This window comes from Neovison vison, chromosome 6 (assembly GCF_020171115.1).
Source record: "Neovison vison isolate M4711 chromosome 6, ASM_NN_V1, whole genome shotgun sequence".
NCBI lineage: Eukaryota > Metazoa > Chordata > Mammalia > Carnivora > Mustelidae > Neogale > Neogale vison.
The window spans coordinates 108,823,591-108,841,070 of record NC_058096.1 but is presented as its reverse complement, the minus strand read 5'-3'; positions in this window follow the sequence as shown (position 1 = coordinate 108,841,070).

The following is a 17,480-nucleotide window of genomic DNA, read 5'->3' as shown; positions in this document are numbered from 1 at the left end:
TTTTACAGATTAGGAAACCAAGGCTCAGAAAGGGTCATTAACTTGCTCAACAAGTAACATAATAAGTAACCCAGTTCTTCTCTCAAATCCCAAAATACTCTTTCCTCTAAACCAGTATTTCTCCAAGGGGGCGGAGCAGGGACTGCTAACATCAGAAACACCTGAGGTCTGGATCTGGGGCCCTTTCAGACCTCCTGAATCCTGGGTTCTGAGAGTAGGACCCTCAAATCTGGGCCGGATATAGACCCTCACACTCACCGCGCCACAACCTGCGGGGAGGGCAGGACCTGTCTGAGAGGACTGAGCCAAGCCAGCATTTCAGGAAAGCTCAGAAACCAGAGCCTGCGGAAGAACGCCGTGAGAGAGGAGAGACCTGGGGAGGAGACAAATGTGGGAAGAAGTGAGGCTGTGGACTGCACATCAGAGTGGGCTGACCCCTCACCCCAGAACAGAGATGCCAACAACAGGTCTATCAGCTCGGCTCCAGCCAAGGGTTCCAAGTCACACCCAGGCGGGGTTAGGCAAGGAGGTAGGGTCTCAACCTGGCAGCCTACAGGATAGGGGCCTACAATGGTGCAGCAGCCTCCGGAGGCTGGTCATCGGCCTCCACTGCCATTGCAACCCCCATTTCCCTGGCCAGCCTGGCCTGACTGTCCAGTCTCAAGAGCCAAAGAGCCATTGTCCTTGCCTCTCCAGGTTCTTCCTGCCACAAGTGACCAACAGTGTTCCAAAAGACCCAGAACTCAGGTCCTGAAGTCTGTCTTCTCTGGGTCCCTGCTGTCATCCTCAGGGCTGGACAAGGACTCTGGCCTCAGGGAACCTCACTAAAATGTTACTCACTCCTACCCACTCCCTCCCCTTTCTACCTGGATCTGCCGAATTCTATTTTGTGCCCTGGAGTCTAGGTGGAGGTTTCTGAAATGACGGTGAGGATGTTTGAGGTGGGGCGCTGTGAGGTGGAGGCATCATTGCTATTGGGGACAGGACGAAATTCTGGAAATAGCTCCATGGCCACTCAACTGGGGACATTCAGCTAGGGTCTCACCCACCCCGCTGTAACACTCACCAGTCTCCATAGCTAGGGAAAGAATTGGGTAAACAAGGAAAATTCTGGTCCATTCAGAAACAAAGGCCCTTAGCAGTTGTGTTTGCATTTTAAACAATAGTGAAAAATAAGCCATTTGCCTTAGCATTTACAAGATTTTCTAACACATGTGACCGTGTTCCTGCTCCTTCCCCCACTTAACAGGTTACTGTATGCCTTTAAAAGTAACAAAACTGCCTTTGTTTTTAGATGTTCTTCCCTCCTACTTTCCATTAAACCAGACTATCAATTATTACCGAACTATTTCTGAATCTAAAATCTTCAAGCCATTCACAGAGGGAGCAGAAAGTCAGAGGGTCAACGTGGTAAGGAAGAGCAGAAAGAAAAATGGGAGAGATACGAAGGAGAAATGGTGGTCTCGGACTGGAGGCCTCGCAGAGAGAACCGAGTCTGACCTCTCAGCCAGAGCGGGTCTCAGCTCTATGGCCCCTGTCCTGTGCACAGCCACCTCTGCCTCTAGACTACCCTGGGTGGGCAGCCTTTGCCGCCTTTCCAGGGAGCCCCTCCAGAAGGTCTCTGAGCCTTAGGTAGGCTCCTATTACACCCAAGTCTTCCTCCCATGGACTCCCAAGCCCTGGGCCCCGGCTTGGCCCCTAGCAACCCACAGTACACCGCACCCCTGCAGCAGTTCAGCGCGCATTTATCTCAGAACAGCAACCCCGTCCTCTTTTTTTTCCCCCCTCCAGACCAAACATCCCCTGAATCTTGAAATCACCCATTATATGTCATGACGCTCAGACCCTAAGCTATTCTTACGACTTTCTCTGGAACAACAACAGGTTGCCAAGGTCCCTCTTAAAATGGGATTGCCAGAACTGAGCGGAGAGCGGTGCCCCAGAAGCGGGCGGAGCCACACCCAGCGCTCCAGGCTCCAGGCTCTGCGTTCGCTTTCCTTGGCAGCCTGATGGCTCTGCGGCCGGCCGTCCTGCTCTCACGGAGGTCAACTCCCACCTCCCATGAGGGCCAGTCACTGCTGCTGGGGTGGTGCTTTACTGATCCCCAAGTCCCTTCGGAAACACGGCCTTGTTTGCTCTTCAGCACAGCTAGGGGAGGGTGGTTAAAGATGAGGAAGCGAGGGATGCCTGGGTGGCTCAGTTGGTTAAGCAGCTGCCTTCAGCTCAGGTCATCATCCCAGTGTCCTGGGATTGAGTCCCACATCGGGCTCCTTACTCAGCAGGGAGCCTGCTTCTCCCTCTGACTCTGCCTTCCACTCTGCCTGCCACTCTGTCTGCCTGTGCTCGCTCTCTCTCTCCAACAAATAAATAAATAAAATCTTAAAAAAAAAAAAAAAAGATGAGGAAGCTAAGGTTTTTCCAAAGCCACATCAGCCAGGCCTCATGCCCTGAGCCTGTGGTTCCGAACCCTCCATACACACCCATGATGCCTTTACACTATAACTTTTGTTAAGGCCAAGAAAGCCTCCTTGGCTTCATTTGTTAGTGTCTATTCAGAGTCTTTTTCAGGGCGCCTGGGTGGCTCAGTTGGTGAAGTGTGTGCCTTCAGCTCAGATTATGATCCCAGAGTCCTGGGATTGAGCCTCAGCCTACTTGGGCGCGTGCTCCCTCTCTCTCTCTCTCTCTCTCTCCTGTGTCAATAAATAAATAAAATCGTTTTAAAAAAAATCTTTTTCTTTTTTCTGTTCCATTTTGTTTTGTTAATTTCTGCCCATCCCTGAACTTGTCTAGATCTTTTTGACTCCCACTTCTGCCACCCCGTATATTAAAGGGAAGACAATGGATCGATGAGAAAAGGCAGCCGAAGAGGATGAAGGACCAAACAAGGAGAAAGGAGCTGGAAAGGGAGCATCTCAGAGAAGAATGGACAACATGGTGTGGCATGTTGGGGTTTGGGGGAAGACTGGGTTCCAAACCCACCTACTTCTGCAGGCTCTGCTGCCCTCGACAAGCCACTTAGCCTCTCAGAGCCTTACTTTCCCAGGAGAGGGCATCTGAATTAGACTAGTCCATTCCCAAGACTTCTCCCAGTTTCATGAATCTAATGTAGAAAAAGACATTACCGTTAGTCCAAAGAGTCTTCTCCTTTAATCCAATGACTATACTGGACATCAGATTTCACTCCAGATATTTCACATGGTTTTCCTTTGCTACAATAAAGAAAAGCAAAGGTGGCTATGGGCATGGCATTAAGCAACATCTATTTCATTTGATCGCTAGCCCTGCTTTTTACGGGGTGGGGAAGGGGAGGAAGGATTTGGAGAGTTATGTGTCAAGATGTTGGACCCAAAGACTAAGGAATCCTCAAGGAGGTCAAACCAGAAGCTCTGTAGCTGTCACCAAACATCCTCTCCATATTATTAGAGGGTGAAGGGTCCTGCAGTGAACAGTGGCCCCTGACATGTCATGAGAAGGGAGAGAACATGTTACTCATCTCTCGCGCGCCTTCCTGCGGAGGTCACATGGCAAATGATCTCAGATCATTGTGCTAAGCTAGGAAATACCATCCCATGTTCTTATTCTTCCAGAGCAAAGCTGATCAATAGAAATATAACAGGGCCACATATGTAAGCTTACATTTTCTAGCAACCACATAGAAAGGGCAAAAGGGAACAGATGCAATGAACTTGAATAAAATATTTTCTTTAACTCAAAATTTCCCAGATATTATCATTTTCACATGTAATTAATATAAAAGGTATTAACTACTTAATAAACACTTAAATACTTCAAATAATTTTAAACAACTTTAAATAATAATTCAAATACTTTGAAATAGTTACTTTAATAGCTAAATACTTAACTTTTTTTTTTCTTTTTTGGACGAAGCCTTCAAAACCCAGTATTTATTTGACATGACGGCGCTAGCCTCTGGGGAGCGGCTGCTGTACCAGAGAAGCTTGAGGTGCTCCCACCGCATCTGGTGCGCCCCCCCACCCCACACCCCACCACAGCCCTTCTCCAACTATATCATGACTACCTGCTTCATGGTCTGCATTATCCATCAGACTGAAGGAAGTCTAGGAAGGCTGGGACCATGGAGTTAATTGGTATGTTCTCGGCTCCCGGCTCCCTGTTTGACATGGATATTATAGGCCCTTGATGGACATCTGACAAGGAAGCAAGGAAGGAAGGGGTCCAAACTCGCCTATATGAGCAGTACAGGGAAGAGCTTGGGTTTGAACCTGAGTATTTGACAATAAAACACATCCCCATTTCACTGGCTCTTGCCTCCTCCTAAACTTCCGAAAGCATTATGAAAAGAGCACAGTCTCAGTGGCCCACAGACTGAGACTCAGCTTCCAGCGAGGTGACTGGTTACAGGGAGCTCACTGCAGAAGTTTGGGAGTGATCCCGTGCTATTTACCTTACCTCTCTTGACCTTGATTTCCTCATCTATAAAATGGGGATGATAATATTTCCCTCATAGGTAACCATGAAGATGACATGTATCTTACAAACATCAGACTTTCTGTAAATGTTAGTTTGTGTTCCTTGTCTAATGAAATGGAAATAAATCATTCTTATCTGGCCAACTTTGAATCCTGCAGCAGCTTTGTCCCTATCGAGAGAGGGAAAAGTAATGAAAAGCAAACCAAAATTTGAGAAAGGGAGCCAGCTCCTACCATCTGTCTCCTTGTTTGTTCTTTAAAAAGCTCCACAAAATGCAGATCCAGCCAGGGTAGCCCGTGAGTTAGGAGGAAGCTAGCAATCCCCTTGCTTTCCCAGCAGGTAGACCACACTGTCCTTTCTTCTGACCTTTGCCTCAGGGATTCCTGCCTTTCAACCTCCTCAGGCCCCAAGCCCGGCAGACCCTGTTTTTGCTATTCTGAGCTCAGGAGGCTGGAAGTGCCTGGAACCACGTCTGGGGTAACCACTTAGGTGGAGAAGGTACCCAGGAATCGCTCAGAGATTCTGTCGTAAGGCCCGAGTCTGAGCTGGGGCTGAGCCTCAGGGAAGGCAATGGCTCCTTTAACCAAGAATCTCACATGAGCTCAGGAAGAGGGACAGCTGGGGAAAGCAAAATTGCCATTGTCTGGATAAGAAAGCAGTTATCAAAATTAAACACTCCCTCCTAGCTTATTTCTGACTGTTCACCCTCCCCTCACACACCCCCTCAAGAGTCTTCTCATCTCCAGGCCTTTTCTGGCACAGCTCCTCTGCCTGCTGGGCCCTCCCCCTCCCCTGTCACCACCAGCCTGCTCCTCCCCACCTTCACTGGGCACTGAGCCTTTCCACTTTCTGTCCTACCATGCCATGACCAATAACAAGTACACCGCACACACACACACACACACACACACACACACCATACACATCTACCCCAAAAGTCTTTCTTTGCCTAAAAGTCATCCCTTCCTCACTTCTACGACCACCATGATCAATACCCACCACACACACACACACACACACACACCCCATACATACACAGCATCATCACACACCCATACCCATCACCACTACCACACCCTCACACCCATACTCACCACCATCACTTACTACATACATGTACACTTACTCCCTTGAACACGTACACGGCACCCCCCCCCACACTACAAACACATGCACACACACAGAGCCCCCACACACAGAGACACATATACAACACGCCAACTGTGTCAATTGCCTCCTATTGGTCCCCCCATCCTTACACACACCCAACACAGAATCAGAATAAATACCCACCTCAGAACATTTGATCTCCTGAGTTCTGAAGACTTAATCTCTTTCACCTCGATTAGAGATAATCATATATAAACATCTCACCTCCCCTACTGGACTAGGAGAGCCCTGAGGACTGAGTCCATTTCTCTTTTTGTTTTTGCAAACTGTACGGCTCTTGGTCTATGGTTAGGGCTCAATAATTTTTTTTTTTTAATTTTTCTACTTATTTGAGAGAGAGAGAGAGTGCACAACCAGGGGGAGGGGCCGAGGAAGAAGGAGACAGAGACTCTTAAGCAGGATCCATGCTCAGTGCAGAGCCTGACCTGGGACTCGATTCCAGGACCCTGCAATCAGGACCTGAGCTGAAGTCAGATGCTTAACCGACTGAGCCACCCAGGTGCCCCACAATAATTATTTCTAAATGAATAAATGACTCAGTTAATCAATCACTGTGAGTCTGCAGGGCCTACATGAGGTGAGGGGGAGAACCAATGTTGTAGGCCTGAGCTGGCCTGGCCACCCCAGGGGGGAGGGTGGGAGATGGGGGGGGCTGTCTTTCACGGTTAGTCCTGCCTGATCCTGCTCGGCTGCCTCGGTTTCATTCCAAGGGAAATATTTGTTCTGTGAGCAAATAAAATGTGAATATGTTCTAATCTGTTGCAAAGATACACAGAGCTGCCTTGGGCCTGATGCTTAGCTCTCTGAGGGCACTTCAAAGAAGTGCGAAAATAAAATGTCCCCAGTGGGGGCAGGAGGTGTAACTCTTTCCTTCCCAGAGACAAGAGCAAATGAAGATTAGGTATTACGACTCCCCTTGAACATTTCTAAGGAAAACCTACTCCTCCAGGGTTGCCTGGCCGGCTCAGTCAGTGGGGTATGTGACTCTTGATCTTGGGGTTGTGAGTTCAAATATCATGTTGGGTGTAGAAATTACTTAAGAATAAAATCTTAAAGGGGCACCTGGGTGGCTCAGTGGGTTAAAGCCTCCACCTTCGGCTCAGGTCATGATCCCAGGGTAATGGGATCGAGCCCCGCATCGGGCTCTCTGCTCAGCAGGGAGCCTGCTTCCTCCTCTCTCTCTGCCTGCTTCTCTGCCTACTTGTGATCTCTGTCTGTCAAATAAATAAATAAAATCTTTAAAAAAAAAATAAATAAAATCTTAAAAACAAACAAACAAAAAAACCCTCCTCTGGGCCTGTCAGGATCCCAGACATGACAGGTCATGGTAAGGTTCTATTACCCATTGTTCCTCAGCTTCAGAAGAGCCAAACCCATGAAAACACATCACCGCACACTCACACCAGAAAACTTTGCTGGATGCCCACAGTTAACTAATGGAGAGTCTACCTCCCAGAAATGCATGTGTGTGAGCCGAACTTCTCCATCTCCCTGGCCCTCTGAAGCTAGCCTCCTGCTCACCCGAGCATCACACCCACACCAACATACACCATGGATCCGTGTTTTAACAAACAGGCAGAATGGTTGGAGAAGTCAGGAAGAAACAAAATTCCTAGCTGCGGAAAACCAGGAAGGGAGCTTTCCATTTTGTATGTTTCCTACTAAGGGATTCTTAGAAGTTCAGAACCTTCCATAATAAGCTGTCATCAGATACAGTTGTTGCCGAATATGGCCTCAGGTTTGATTGCAGGGTTTTTAAGCATCTGACCCCAGAATGCAATGTTTCAGTGTTCCCTTAGCCCGGCCCTGTCCCTGCTTACAGCCTGGGACAAAAAAAAACACAGCATTGAACTATCAGTTAAGGAAACTCAGGGTGTCCGAGTGCAACCATTTAGTAAATGCCTCAAGAGGCGTGACTTCAGTCCCGGCAGTAGATTCTGAAAATATAACTCAGGACTCCCCCCTGCATGTCCAGGCACTGGAAATCTGAGTCTTCCAGGTTAAGCTATCCTGAGGCCAGGCATACCTGTCTACGATTCCAGTTCGAGAACAAGCCTCAGCTACTTCTTAGGGCACAGTCTCTGTGCCGTTCGCAGATCCTTCCTTGGTGTTTGAAGCCTCTCAACAAACCTCAGGTGAAAAATATTAGCGTCATCTGCTTCATTTCAGAAGGGTGGGGGGATCTGGGGCTCAGAGAGGCCAAGCAACTTGCCCAGTGCAACCCAGCTAGAGCCAGAATTCTGATTTGCTGACCCCAAAACTCCTTTCCAGGGGACTGCTTCACCAAGAGAGCCAGCCTGCACAGAACTTCAGGAAGCCAATGTCTGCTTATTCCTACTAGTTTGTTATTCAAAGCAACTGCTATTCTCTCCCTCATTAGATCCTCTATTTTTTAACACATACAATTTTAAAAATTTTAACACATGTAAAAGCAACACAATACTAACCCAATCAATTCAAAAGACTTCTTGAAAACCTCTATGTTTCCTTTGAAAATGAATTCTCTTTCAGATTCCTCCATTACGAAATGGAATTGCAAGACCTCTCTGATGCCTTTACAACAGCCCTGTGCTCTGGGCTTTGGTGCCTCTTCCAGGGACCAGGGCAACACCTTCTCCAGGGGTTTGGGGGACACCTCCAGTGTAGCCCTTCCTTCAGCTGACAGCTGTCATTCACAGTGAGAAGGGGGCAGAGGACCCTCATCTGGCATAGTCAACAGGGTCTGGCCCCATCTCCAGCAGTCACACCTGTACTAAAACTAAAACACGCGTGTGTGCACGCGCGTGCACACACACACACACACACAGATTGTCATGGTAGTGTTGTTTCTAACCTCAAAATATTGGAAACAGCCTAATCTCCAACCTCAGGGAAACAAGTACATGATGTTATAGCCATAACTAAGCATACTAAGCAAACCTTAAAAATGAAATTTATGAGAGCTTTTAATGCCCTGGGGACATGCCTATAATCTTGGGCAAAATGCAAAGTTATATATTAAAAAATATATCTCCATTATGTAAAACAGTGAAGAGAAAAGCCAGGGAAGAAATATGTTTAAATGTTAACTGTATTCATTTCTGGAATTATGGGTGCCTGTTAATTTTGAATCATTTTTGTATTTTCCTAATTGTACACAATGAGTATATAATGATTTCATAATTTGTATGATATGTTTTTAGAACTTTTCAAAGACCAAATCCCCAATGTTCGTGAATTAAGAAGACTGGTTTTTAAAAAAGTACAGAAACAAACAATTCTGGGGAAAGTGTAAAAAAAAAAAAGTGAGGCTATTAAATATCTGATTGGAGTTAAGCCATAAATTTAAAAAATTTTAAAGTATCATGATAGATATGTAAGCCTGCCAGTTGAAAGAACAATTTCTACTTCCGATCCTACTCCCTGACAAGTAATAATGTACCAAATCTTTTAAAATAACAAATGTAACAGGCTTCAGAATTCTGTTCCTTGTCAATCCCGGACTTGAGCTCAAAATGCCTTGCACTGACCTCCACCATTCAGGGTCAGTCTTCAGGAGGGGCTCTTGATGAAATCCCATGGGGGAAGGGAGGCAGAGGTGTAAGCAAACAGGAGCCTCCTCTCCAACCTGGTGCGAGCTTAGTCACTTACTGGAGGAATTTAGAACTCTGTTCCCCCTCCACTATGCAAGCTAGCAGAGGCAGAAAGCAGCAGCAGAAGGAAATGTGTTGATTCCAACCATTCTGAGGCACTCAGAGGGCCAATAGCCCATAGCCATTCTTCTTGTATACCCTGTCCTGTTCATTTGCACTTTGGAGCATTCTGATCCAAGACATGGAGGCATCTAGAATGAATGTTTGTTTTTTTTTAAATCCGCCCCCCTCCAACTCTTCATCTGACAGCTGAGCTATTTTTCTCTTACCTCTCTGTTCTGATGTACTTCAAGCCACCCTTCATATCCATTAGATGTGTCTTTCCCAAATTTCCCCTTTTCCTGTGTCACTCCCTTATGCCAGACCCTACCACAGCTCCATTTCCCTCAAGGAATCAGATCCAGACTCCTCAGATCTTCACTACCCAACTTCTGGTCCTTACCCAGGTCCCTCCAAACTCACCCTCCTCTGCTCTACTTCCCCTCTTCACTCCCCCCGACTCCATTCTCCCTACCCTCACCCCAGCCTCCAGCCCAGCCCTCTCCACCCTACAGGCTGCCCTTCAGTGGAACCTCAGAAGTCCCATCAACTGGAAAGAAATGTTCTTTCACTAAAATAGAATAATGGAGTCCTGTCCAAATTATGCTCAAAGATACAATTTTCTCAATGTTAAGTTTTCTCCCACTGACTTTTGTTAAACCTTTGGCACTGGCAGCTCTGCCTATCTCTAGTGAGAGCCCACAGATGGCAGAGCGAAAAAACAAGTCCCTGGTGAAAAATTGTGGGAAAGCCTCAGGAACAGCCCATCGTGTGTCTTCAGTAGCTTATTTATTTCACAGACATGTGCTCACATTGTGGTTGTATATGCACACAAAAAATAAATCCTCATTTTCTGCTAATTAAATTGCTTGGGCCTGTGTGAGAGAATTCTATACCATGTGCTTTTTGTGATCCTCTTTAAAAAAAAAAAAATCCTGGTGTTCTTTGCATAAGAAAATTCTGATTGTTGTGAGCCAGGACACCTGGGTGACTTTATAAATCATTGCTTCAGACCCTCTACCCCCAACATATCACACACATGCATATATGTGCCTTTGTCGTTCTGTTCTGCCCGTGCTCTCCACATCCCCTTCTCTGCCAAAGAATACCTCCTCAGCTTTCTACAAGATCCCATTCATATAACACATCCTCCATGAAAGGCATTCTGCCCTCTGTCCTGAGATCCAACAGAACTCCTTTAGTTCCTTCAGAAATCAATGAAGAGAGACACACTCTCGACATCAGAGAGAAGTAGCTAGGAAGAAAACACCAGTGAGATCTATGAGAAAGGAAAATATCACATCGAAAAGCGAGATGTTAGAAACTCTTTCATTTATCCCAGGAAGTACTGCAAAGGTCAGGCGTGGTCATGCAAGGTTCACCCAACACCTGAATTTGTACAGAGAAGAAAGGAGTGAGAACATGTGTTATGTTTCTAATCTATCCCACTGTGCTAGATGCTTTTCAAATATCCTATTTATTCCTTCTTAGAAACCTAAAGGTTTGCATTGGCATCCCTAGTTTATAGTGATAAAACTGAGGCTCAGAGAGATTAAATTTGCTCAAATTCACCCACTTGGCAAGTGACAGAGCCATGATGGAAACCCAGTCCCACCGCTCCTGCCTGCTCGCCACCGGACATCTTCACACCCAGTCTCCCTGGACAGACTACTTTGTGTAGCAAGAGTTATTATTCCCATTTTTTAGATAGGACACTAACTTGCAGAGAAGCGAAGTGGCCTGCACCAACAGTCACATAATTAACAGTGATGGAGCTGAAGTATGAAGTGGGGCTTTGTCTCTGTATTCACACTCTCCTCCCTCTGTTCACCATACAAGGGAGCACAGGTATAATTTAGTAACTACAAGAGAAGGGAGTGAGTCTGGGAAGCAGGGAGAGGTAGTCTAGCCCACTGAAGATTTTTTAATAAACAAAGAGCTTCTTCCAGACATGAGTCTATAGAGCTATTACCATATTACCTGATGGATTACCTCACAACCATTTACATCTGCGCGGTGTACACAGACTTGGAAATGAATGCTACCCGCATTCTTTTGGGAATGTGTGGGTTGGAAAAGGTAAAACACGGATCCTGTAATGAAAAATTACATCTCATCGTGGAAGGTAGTCTAATACATAGGGAGGAAGAGGAAGACCATATTTAGCATTTATATTCTCCTGTGGTTGAGATGACCCTGTTGGAACAGGCCCTGGGGTCAGTTTCCAGGTATAAAATGAACATTCCATAGTGGGAAGGTGCAGATGAAACCCAGATAAATAGACAAAGCAATTAGTTATGCAGAAAAGAGCAGCAGGAGTGAGGAAAGATTGCAAGGGCAGTTCAAGTCAAAGGGCAGGGGAAATTCTCCCAATCAGGGTGCTACCTGGTGAAAAAAAATTCTTCGAAGTTCAGGTAGAAATGCTGATGTTTCTGGGCTGTCTAAAGGGGACTCTTAGGGGTAGGGGTCTCTTCCAGGGAGCTGACCACAGTTAGGAAGACCAGGCAGACTGAGGAGAAAGGGAAAGTGGTTCTTCCGACCCGTTTCATGTCACCAGTCCAGTGGCTAAGGGGCCATCCACAGGAGAGGATCTAGGTCGAAAGAGTCAACAAGGGGGCTGATCCCCTTTTTCTGAGCAAGGCCTGGATTTCCAAAATGGAAAGGGAAGATGTGGGCATTTTAGTGCAGTATGAATTCCCCTGGGTTGGCAAGGACAGAGATGAGGCTGGAGGGTTTCACCGAGCTCCATGCCATCCCCAATCTGGCTAAACTGAAGCCCCACATTGGGCGCAGGTAGTGTTGCTAAGGAAATGAAGCAATTCCCTCAGCACACAGCCTGAGCTGGTGCAGAAGCCAAGGTTACCAGCTCTTCATTCCTCTCCCACCATGTGGGCAGGCAGAAGCTGGGTATGCCTAAAAACAAATCCACAAAGAGACGCTCACCCACCCACCCTCTTTCTCAGGCACCGTTTTGCAGTGCAGGTGAAATCACTTGCCGCTCATTCATGTACTCATTCATCCTTCGGTGACCACCTGTTAGGTGCAGTAGCTGTGTTTGGGGCGGGGCAATCCAGGCAAGCATGGAAGGGGATCCGTAGGAGAGGGTTTCTTCCTGTGGATAATACAGACCCAGGAACAATGTGATCGATACTTTGATCAAGGGTGTCGTGGAGGAGGTGATGTTGGAAGCAATCATTCCGTGTCTTTTGGCTCATCGTTTTTCAGCACCTAAGAGATGTAGCCCACAATTCCGAAATGTGGATGATCACTCCCAGAATGACTGTCTACATCCCCTGACAGCTTATCCCCCAAATCCCTATCTTACTCCATTTCATTCATCTTCCAGCCCTACCCTCCTTCCATCCTGGGGTCTAACCACACACGTCCCTGAACGTGCCAGTGACTGCCCAGCCTTGCTATGTCTGCGGGAGTCCTTCCTTCTGCCTGGAAGGCCTTCCCCTTCTTGCTCTGCCCAGCAAAACCCTAGTAATTAAACATTCCAGGACTGGCCCAAATATCAACTCTCTCTGATGCCTTCCTTGACCCTAACAGGAAGTACTCACCGCTCCTTCATTTGTACTCTCAGAACCCATTTACCGGTCTCTGTTTCGACACCTGTCAACATCATATCATAGCTATTTGTTCCTGTGCCTTATACCCACCTCCCACCACACTGGGAGCTGTTCTCAGACAAGCCCCACTCTGAGGACACCAGCTGCTCCAGAAATGTGTATGGAAGGAGGCATGAAAGTTCCAGCTGTATAAAGTCACATGTGTCTTACCTTAATAAAAGCACATTCAAAATGATAGCCCGGCTTTGTCTGACAGGAGGGGTGGGCCACTCACCTTCCAGGGCCAGAAACCCTCATCTGATGATTGCCAGGACTCTGTAATGCTTGGGGGGGGCACAGAAATCGAATGTAGTAAAATCCAGTTTGTGGGGTTTTTAATGGTATAATGTATATCCTTAGATATGATTGCCTGAGCAGTAGAAAATACCTAGACCGATACACAAGAAACTATTAATAGGGGATGATTCTGGATATGGGTAAAGGCTAGGAAGATATAGGGGTTTTTGTTTTCCATCCCACACCTTTTTGTGATGTTGAGAATTTTTGTCACGAGTCTCTGTCACTTTTCAAAGAAATAAGACACAAAAAATGGATCTTATGACTATATATTTTTTAATTTTTTAAGTTTTAAATTAAATTTTTTAAGTAATCTCTGTACCCAACTCACAACCCTGAGATCTAGAGTCATGACTGAACCAGGCAGGTGCCCCTTATGACTACATTTAAAATGAACCTCTTCAAGTTAGGTTTATAATGTTACTAAAAAACACAATCTGCAGTCTTACTAGAATGTTCATAGCCATGTCTCTAGGAATAGCAAAAACAAGAAACTGCCTGAATGTCCATGAACAGTAAAATGGATATATCAGCTGTAATATATTCATATGATAGGATACTATGCAGCAAAGACTGAATGAAACAGAGCTACACACTACAAAAAGAATGACTCTTCCAAATATAGTAAAGAAAAGAAGCTGGACACTGAAGAGTTTGTACTGTACAATTCCATCTATAAAAAGTATAGAAAGAGGCAAGACTGGTCCATGATAACAGAAGACACAATAGGGGCTACTTTTGTGGGGAGTGGGGAGAGGGGAGTCACTGGAGAGAAGGGGGCACGAAGAAGTCTTTTGGGAACAGGGAACTGATAACGTTCTCTCTTGTAATCTGGGTCTAGATGCACGGAAGTTCTTGCTTTGTGAAAATTCATCAAGTTCTACACTTACGATTTGTGTCCTTGCCTGTATACATGCTTCAGCAAAAAGTAAACAAAGTCACAAAATAGGTCACAATTGAGAATTCGGAGCAGTCCTTACCTCAAGCTGATAATCTCTCTTAAGAGCAAGATGCCAACCTTCCGGCCTCCCAGAACATTCAGCGATGGGACAATGGAGATGGGAGCCCAACTGTGCCCCTGTGTCCTGCCCCGAGGCAGAGCCCACGAGTGAAGAGGAACAGACAGAGGACCTGAGCACTTCCAGAGAAGTCAGAGCTTTCCTGGGATGGGAGGCTGTTCTCATGTTTTGCTTTTTTTTTTTTTAACGTAGTTTGGCTATTACATGGGAGAGAATGTGGAGAAGGGAGAGGAGCAGGGATGAGGAGAGGTTTTTAGGTGGGCTCTGGTTTAAACAGAAGGTGCCTTATGTCCCGAGGTAAGCGGCAGGTGACAGACTACTAGGAAGAATCATGGTAAAGGAGAGACAGAAGGGGACATTACCTGTATTTAAACACTGACCGTTTGGCTCTATAGGGCAATAAGGGGGAAAGACTGCCTCAGGTCTAAAGGGTAGGCTGGATGTCTGGTTGAAGCCATATGATCAAATCCACAGATGGGGCATTTCACTTGGGAGCTCCCGTACCAGTGGCTGTCCTTGATCTTTCCTTTGTCCAACTCAAACTAAATGCACCCCCCTCCACAGGCCTGACAGAGCCGAGGCAGAGGTGGGCACTTCAGAAGCCAAGCCAAGAGCTGAAAGAACAGCCCTCCTTACCACCCGCTCTCCAGCTGCCACGTTGAAGCAGGCCCATGAGAGAATCCACATTCCAGCCCCGACAGCCTGCCCTTCCAGCAGGCCCAAGGGGCGATGCCAGAGAGAGGCCTTGCAGAGCCCAAGGCGGCAAGTTCTGAGCCTGCTACTCATACGTGGGAGGCTGAACTGAGACCATGGCAGTAAGTGTTAACCCCTGGCCATAAGGAACTCTCCACAATGGCATAAAGGAAGCAAAAAGAGGACTCTGAATGGTCAAAATAGATTTTGCCAAGTCGACACATTCAAGTTCATCCACTTCCTCATTGGAGGGGGCCTTGTGGCTCTCACCCAGAACCCGTGGACCCTTTCTCTACGCCCAATTCAATCTCACTTGGTTGGCTGCTTTCCCTTCGCGGATCAGAGGCAGCAATTTACAGCAGCCATGAAAGGCTGCTGGAGACGCATGTTCTTAACATGCAGACAAGTTCTGACTGACACGCTAGTGCGGCAAAGGAGCAAGAAAACTTTAAAGATAAGACCCAGGATTCCCCCCCAAATTCCAGCAGCTTGGTGGGGCTCCTTTCTGTGAGGACAGGCAGTCCTTCTTGGGCCTGGGGGGTTGAGCAGGATGTTGGGCTGTGACTGTCCCACCGGAGGGCCAAGGAGGCTCAGGAGAGACCAGGGGCACTTGTATACAGCAGAGAGCCCACCACAGAGCCGGACCCCTCCCTGAAGGCTGTGAGAGTCCTAGGAAGTTTCTGAAGATTTTCACTATCTTATTATTTTTCTGTTTAAGGTTTGGGGCTCAAGGAAAAAGAATTCCTCAGCCATGAGGAATCTAAATATGACATGCACTCCAGGTTTCCTGGAGAGTAGATGTTTTCTAAAATCTAAGAATTGAAAGTTAGGAGAAGGAGGCAGGAGAGAGGATGTTCTCAAGCTTAGGAAATGAGCCAGGAGAGGAGTGAGGTCCCACTAGGCCTGGCTTGTGGGTCAGAGGCCTGGCTTTTTCCCTCCTCACGATGACAGCTCAGACAAATTTGTTAATCTCTTGCTATGACTCTCAGTTTTCACAGCTGCTAATTGGGTGTTCTTGCTCCCTCTGACGAGGATTGGGAGTATTAACTAAGACAAAGTACACGAAGCGCCTAGCTTGGCGTCTAGGGGACAGATGATCAGTAAACGCAATTTCCATTCTCTTTCTAAAGTGGCTTCACTGAACACCAAGTCTTGCTGGCCCAGGAGTGTCATTCAGAAGTCAGAGTAGCTCTGTCTTTAAGTGTCTGCGTTCGGCTCAGGTCATGGTCCTGGGGTCTGGGATTGAGCCCCACATCAGGCTCCCTGCTCAGCAGGAAGCCTGCTTCTCCCTCTCCCACTCCCCCTGCTTGTGTTCCCTCTCTCTCTGTCAAATAAATAAATAAAAATCTTTAAAAGACGAAGAAGACGACGACGACGACGATGACCAAGAAGTAGTAGTAGTAGTAGTCAGGTGGGAGTTGCTGGAGCAAGTCCCCAAGGAAGCACTGGGACCTCCGAGGGAGTGGTCAGTAAGCAGCCAGAGCACCTAAAGCAAATGAGGGAAAAACACAGAGGGAAACTGCAGAAACATAGACTTCATGAAGTGTTTCAGGGCAAGGACTCCGTTCAAGATCTACATTCAGCTCCTGACTCCAACTCCTACTCTTAGATCTTAGACCAATTCCCTAACCTCTCTTGGCTTCCTGGTCCATGAAGGTCTAGGAAGGTCAAGGGGGTTAGTACAAGCATACCCCCTCACCTGCCTGGTGCAGCAAAATGCTCTCTCAGCTTTGGCTGTGGTCCTGCAGGTCCTTCCCTTGGGCTGAGGTGTCCCAGCAGAGTGGGGACCCGCGGGCTCTGGAGGGACCCTTAGAGACACTCTCTCTCTCACTGGGTGCTTGTACTGTGACCTGGAGTGATTTATGGAACTTTCCCAGGCTGAAAATCCTTCATCTGTGAAAAGTAGATGTGGTAATAATAGTACCTCCCTCAGAGGACTGTTGTTGGGACTAAATGTGCTAACATGTGTGAAGGGTTTGGGAAAGTGTCTGGCTCATATGAAGCACTCAGTAAATGTCAGCTGTTATTATTCTCCGGCTATAAGGAACCCTGAAGGCAATATGGCCCCTGTTTGTTTAAAGAGACATTGAATCTAAAAAATTTTCTTTTCTCTCTCTTCCATTGTTAGGGTATTTGCTTCTAAATTTTAGAAAGGAAGATATACTAGCCAAATGGAGTTCTTTATTTCTCCCTTGAAGACAAAACAAACAAATGAACAGTTCCTCACCTTTTTGACATTGCCCTCAAGTCTCTTCCTCCATATTATACTGGATGTGTCCATGCAGCCCACACCCTAGCCTCCATCCAGGGCTACACTCACCAGGACAGTTCTAACAGAGGAATGGGAGGCAGTCCCCCAAGGTGAGGGACCAGGAGCAGGACGCTGCCACATTTTCTGCCGCCATTTTGGTGATCAGCTGGAGGAAGAGTTGGCCTTACGCTTTAACCTGCTTTGGGGATTTTAGGGAAAACTTTAAAAGCTGCCCTCTAAGGGAACATGTTTTCAGGCTTGGAGCAAGGAACTTGTTTTTCCATCCTTCCATGTTCTTTTCCTGAAGACATACTGC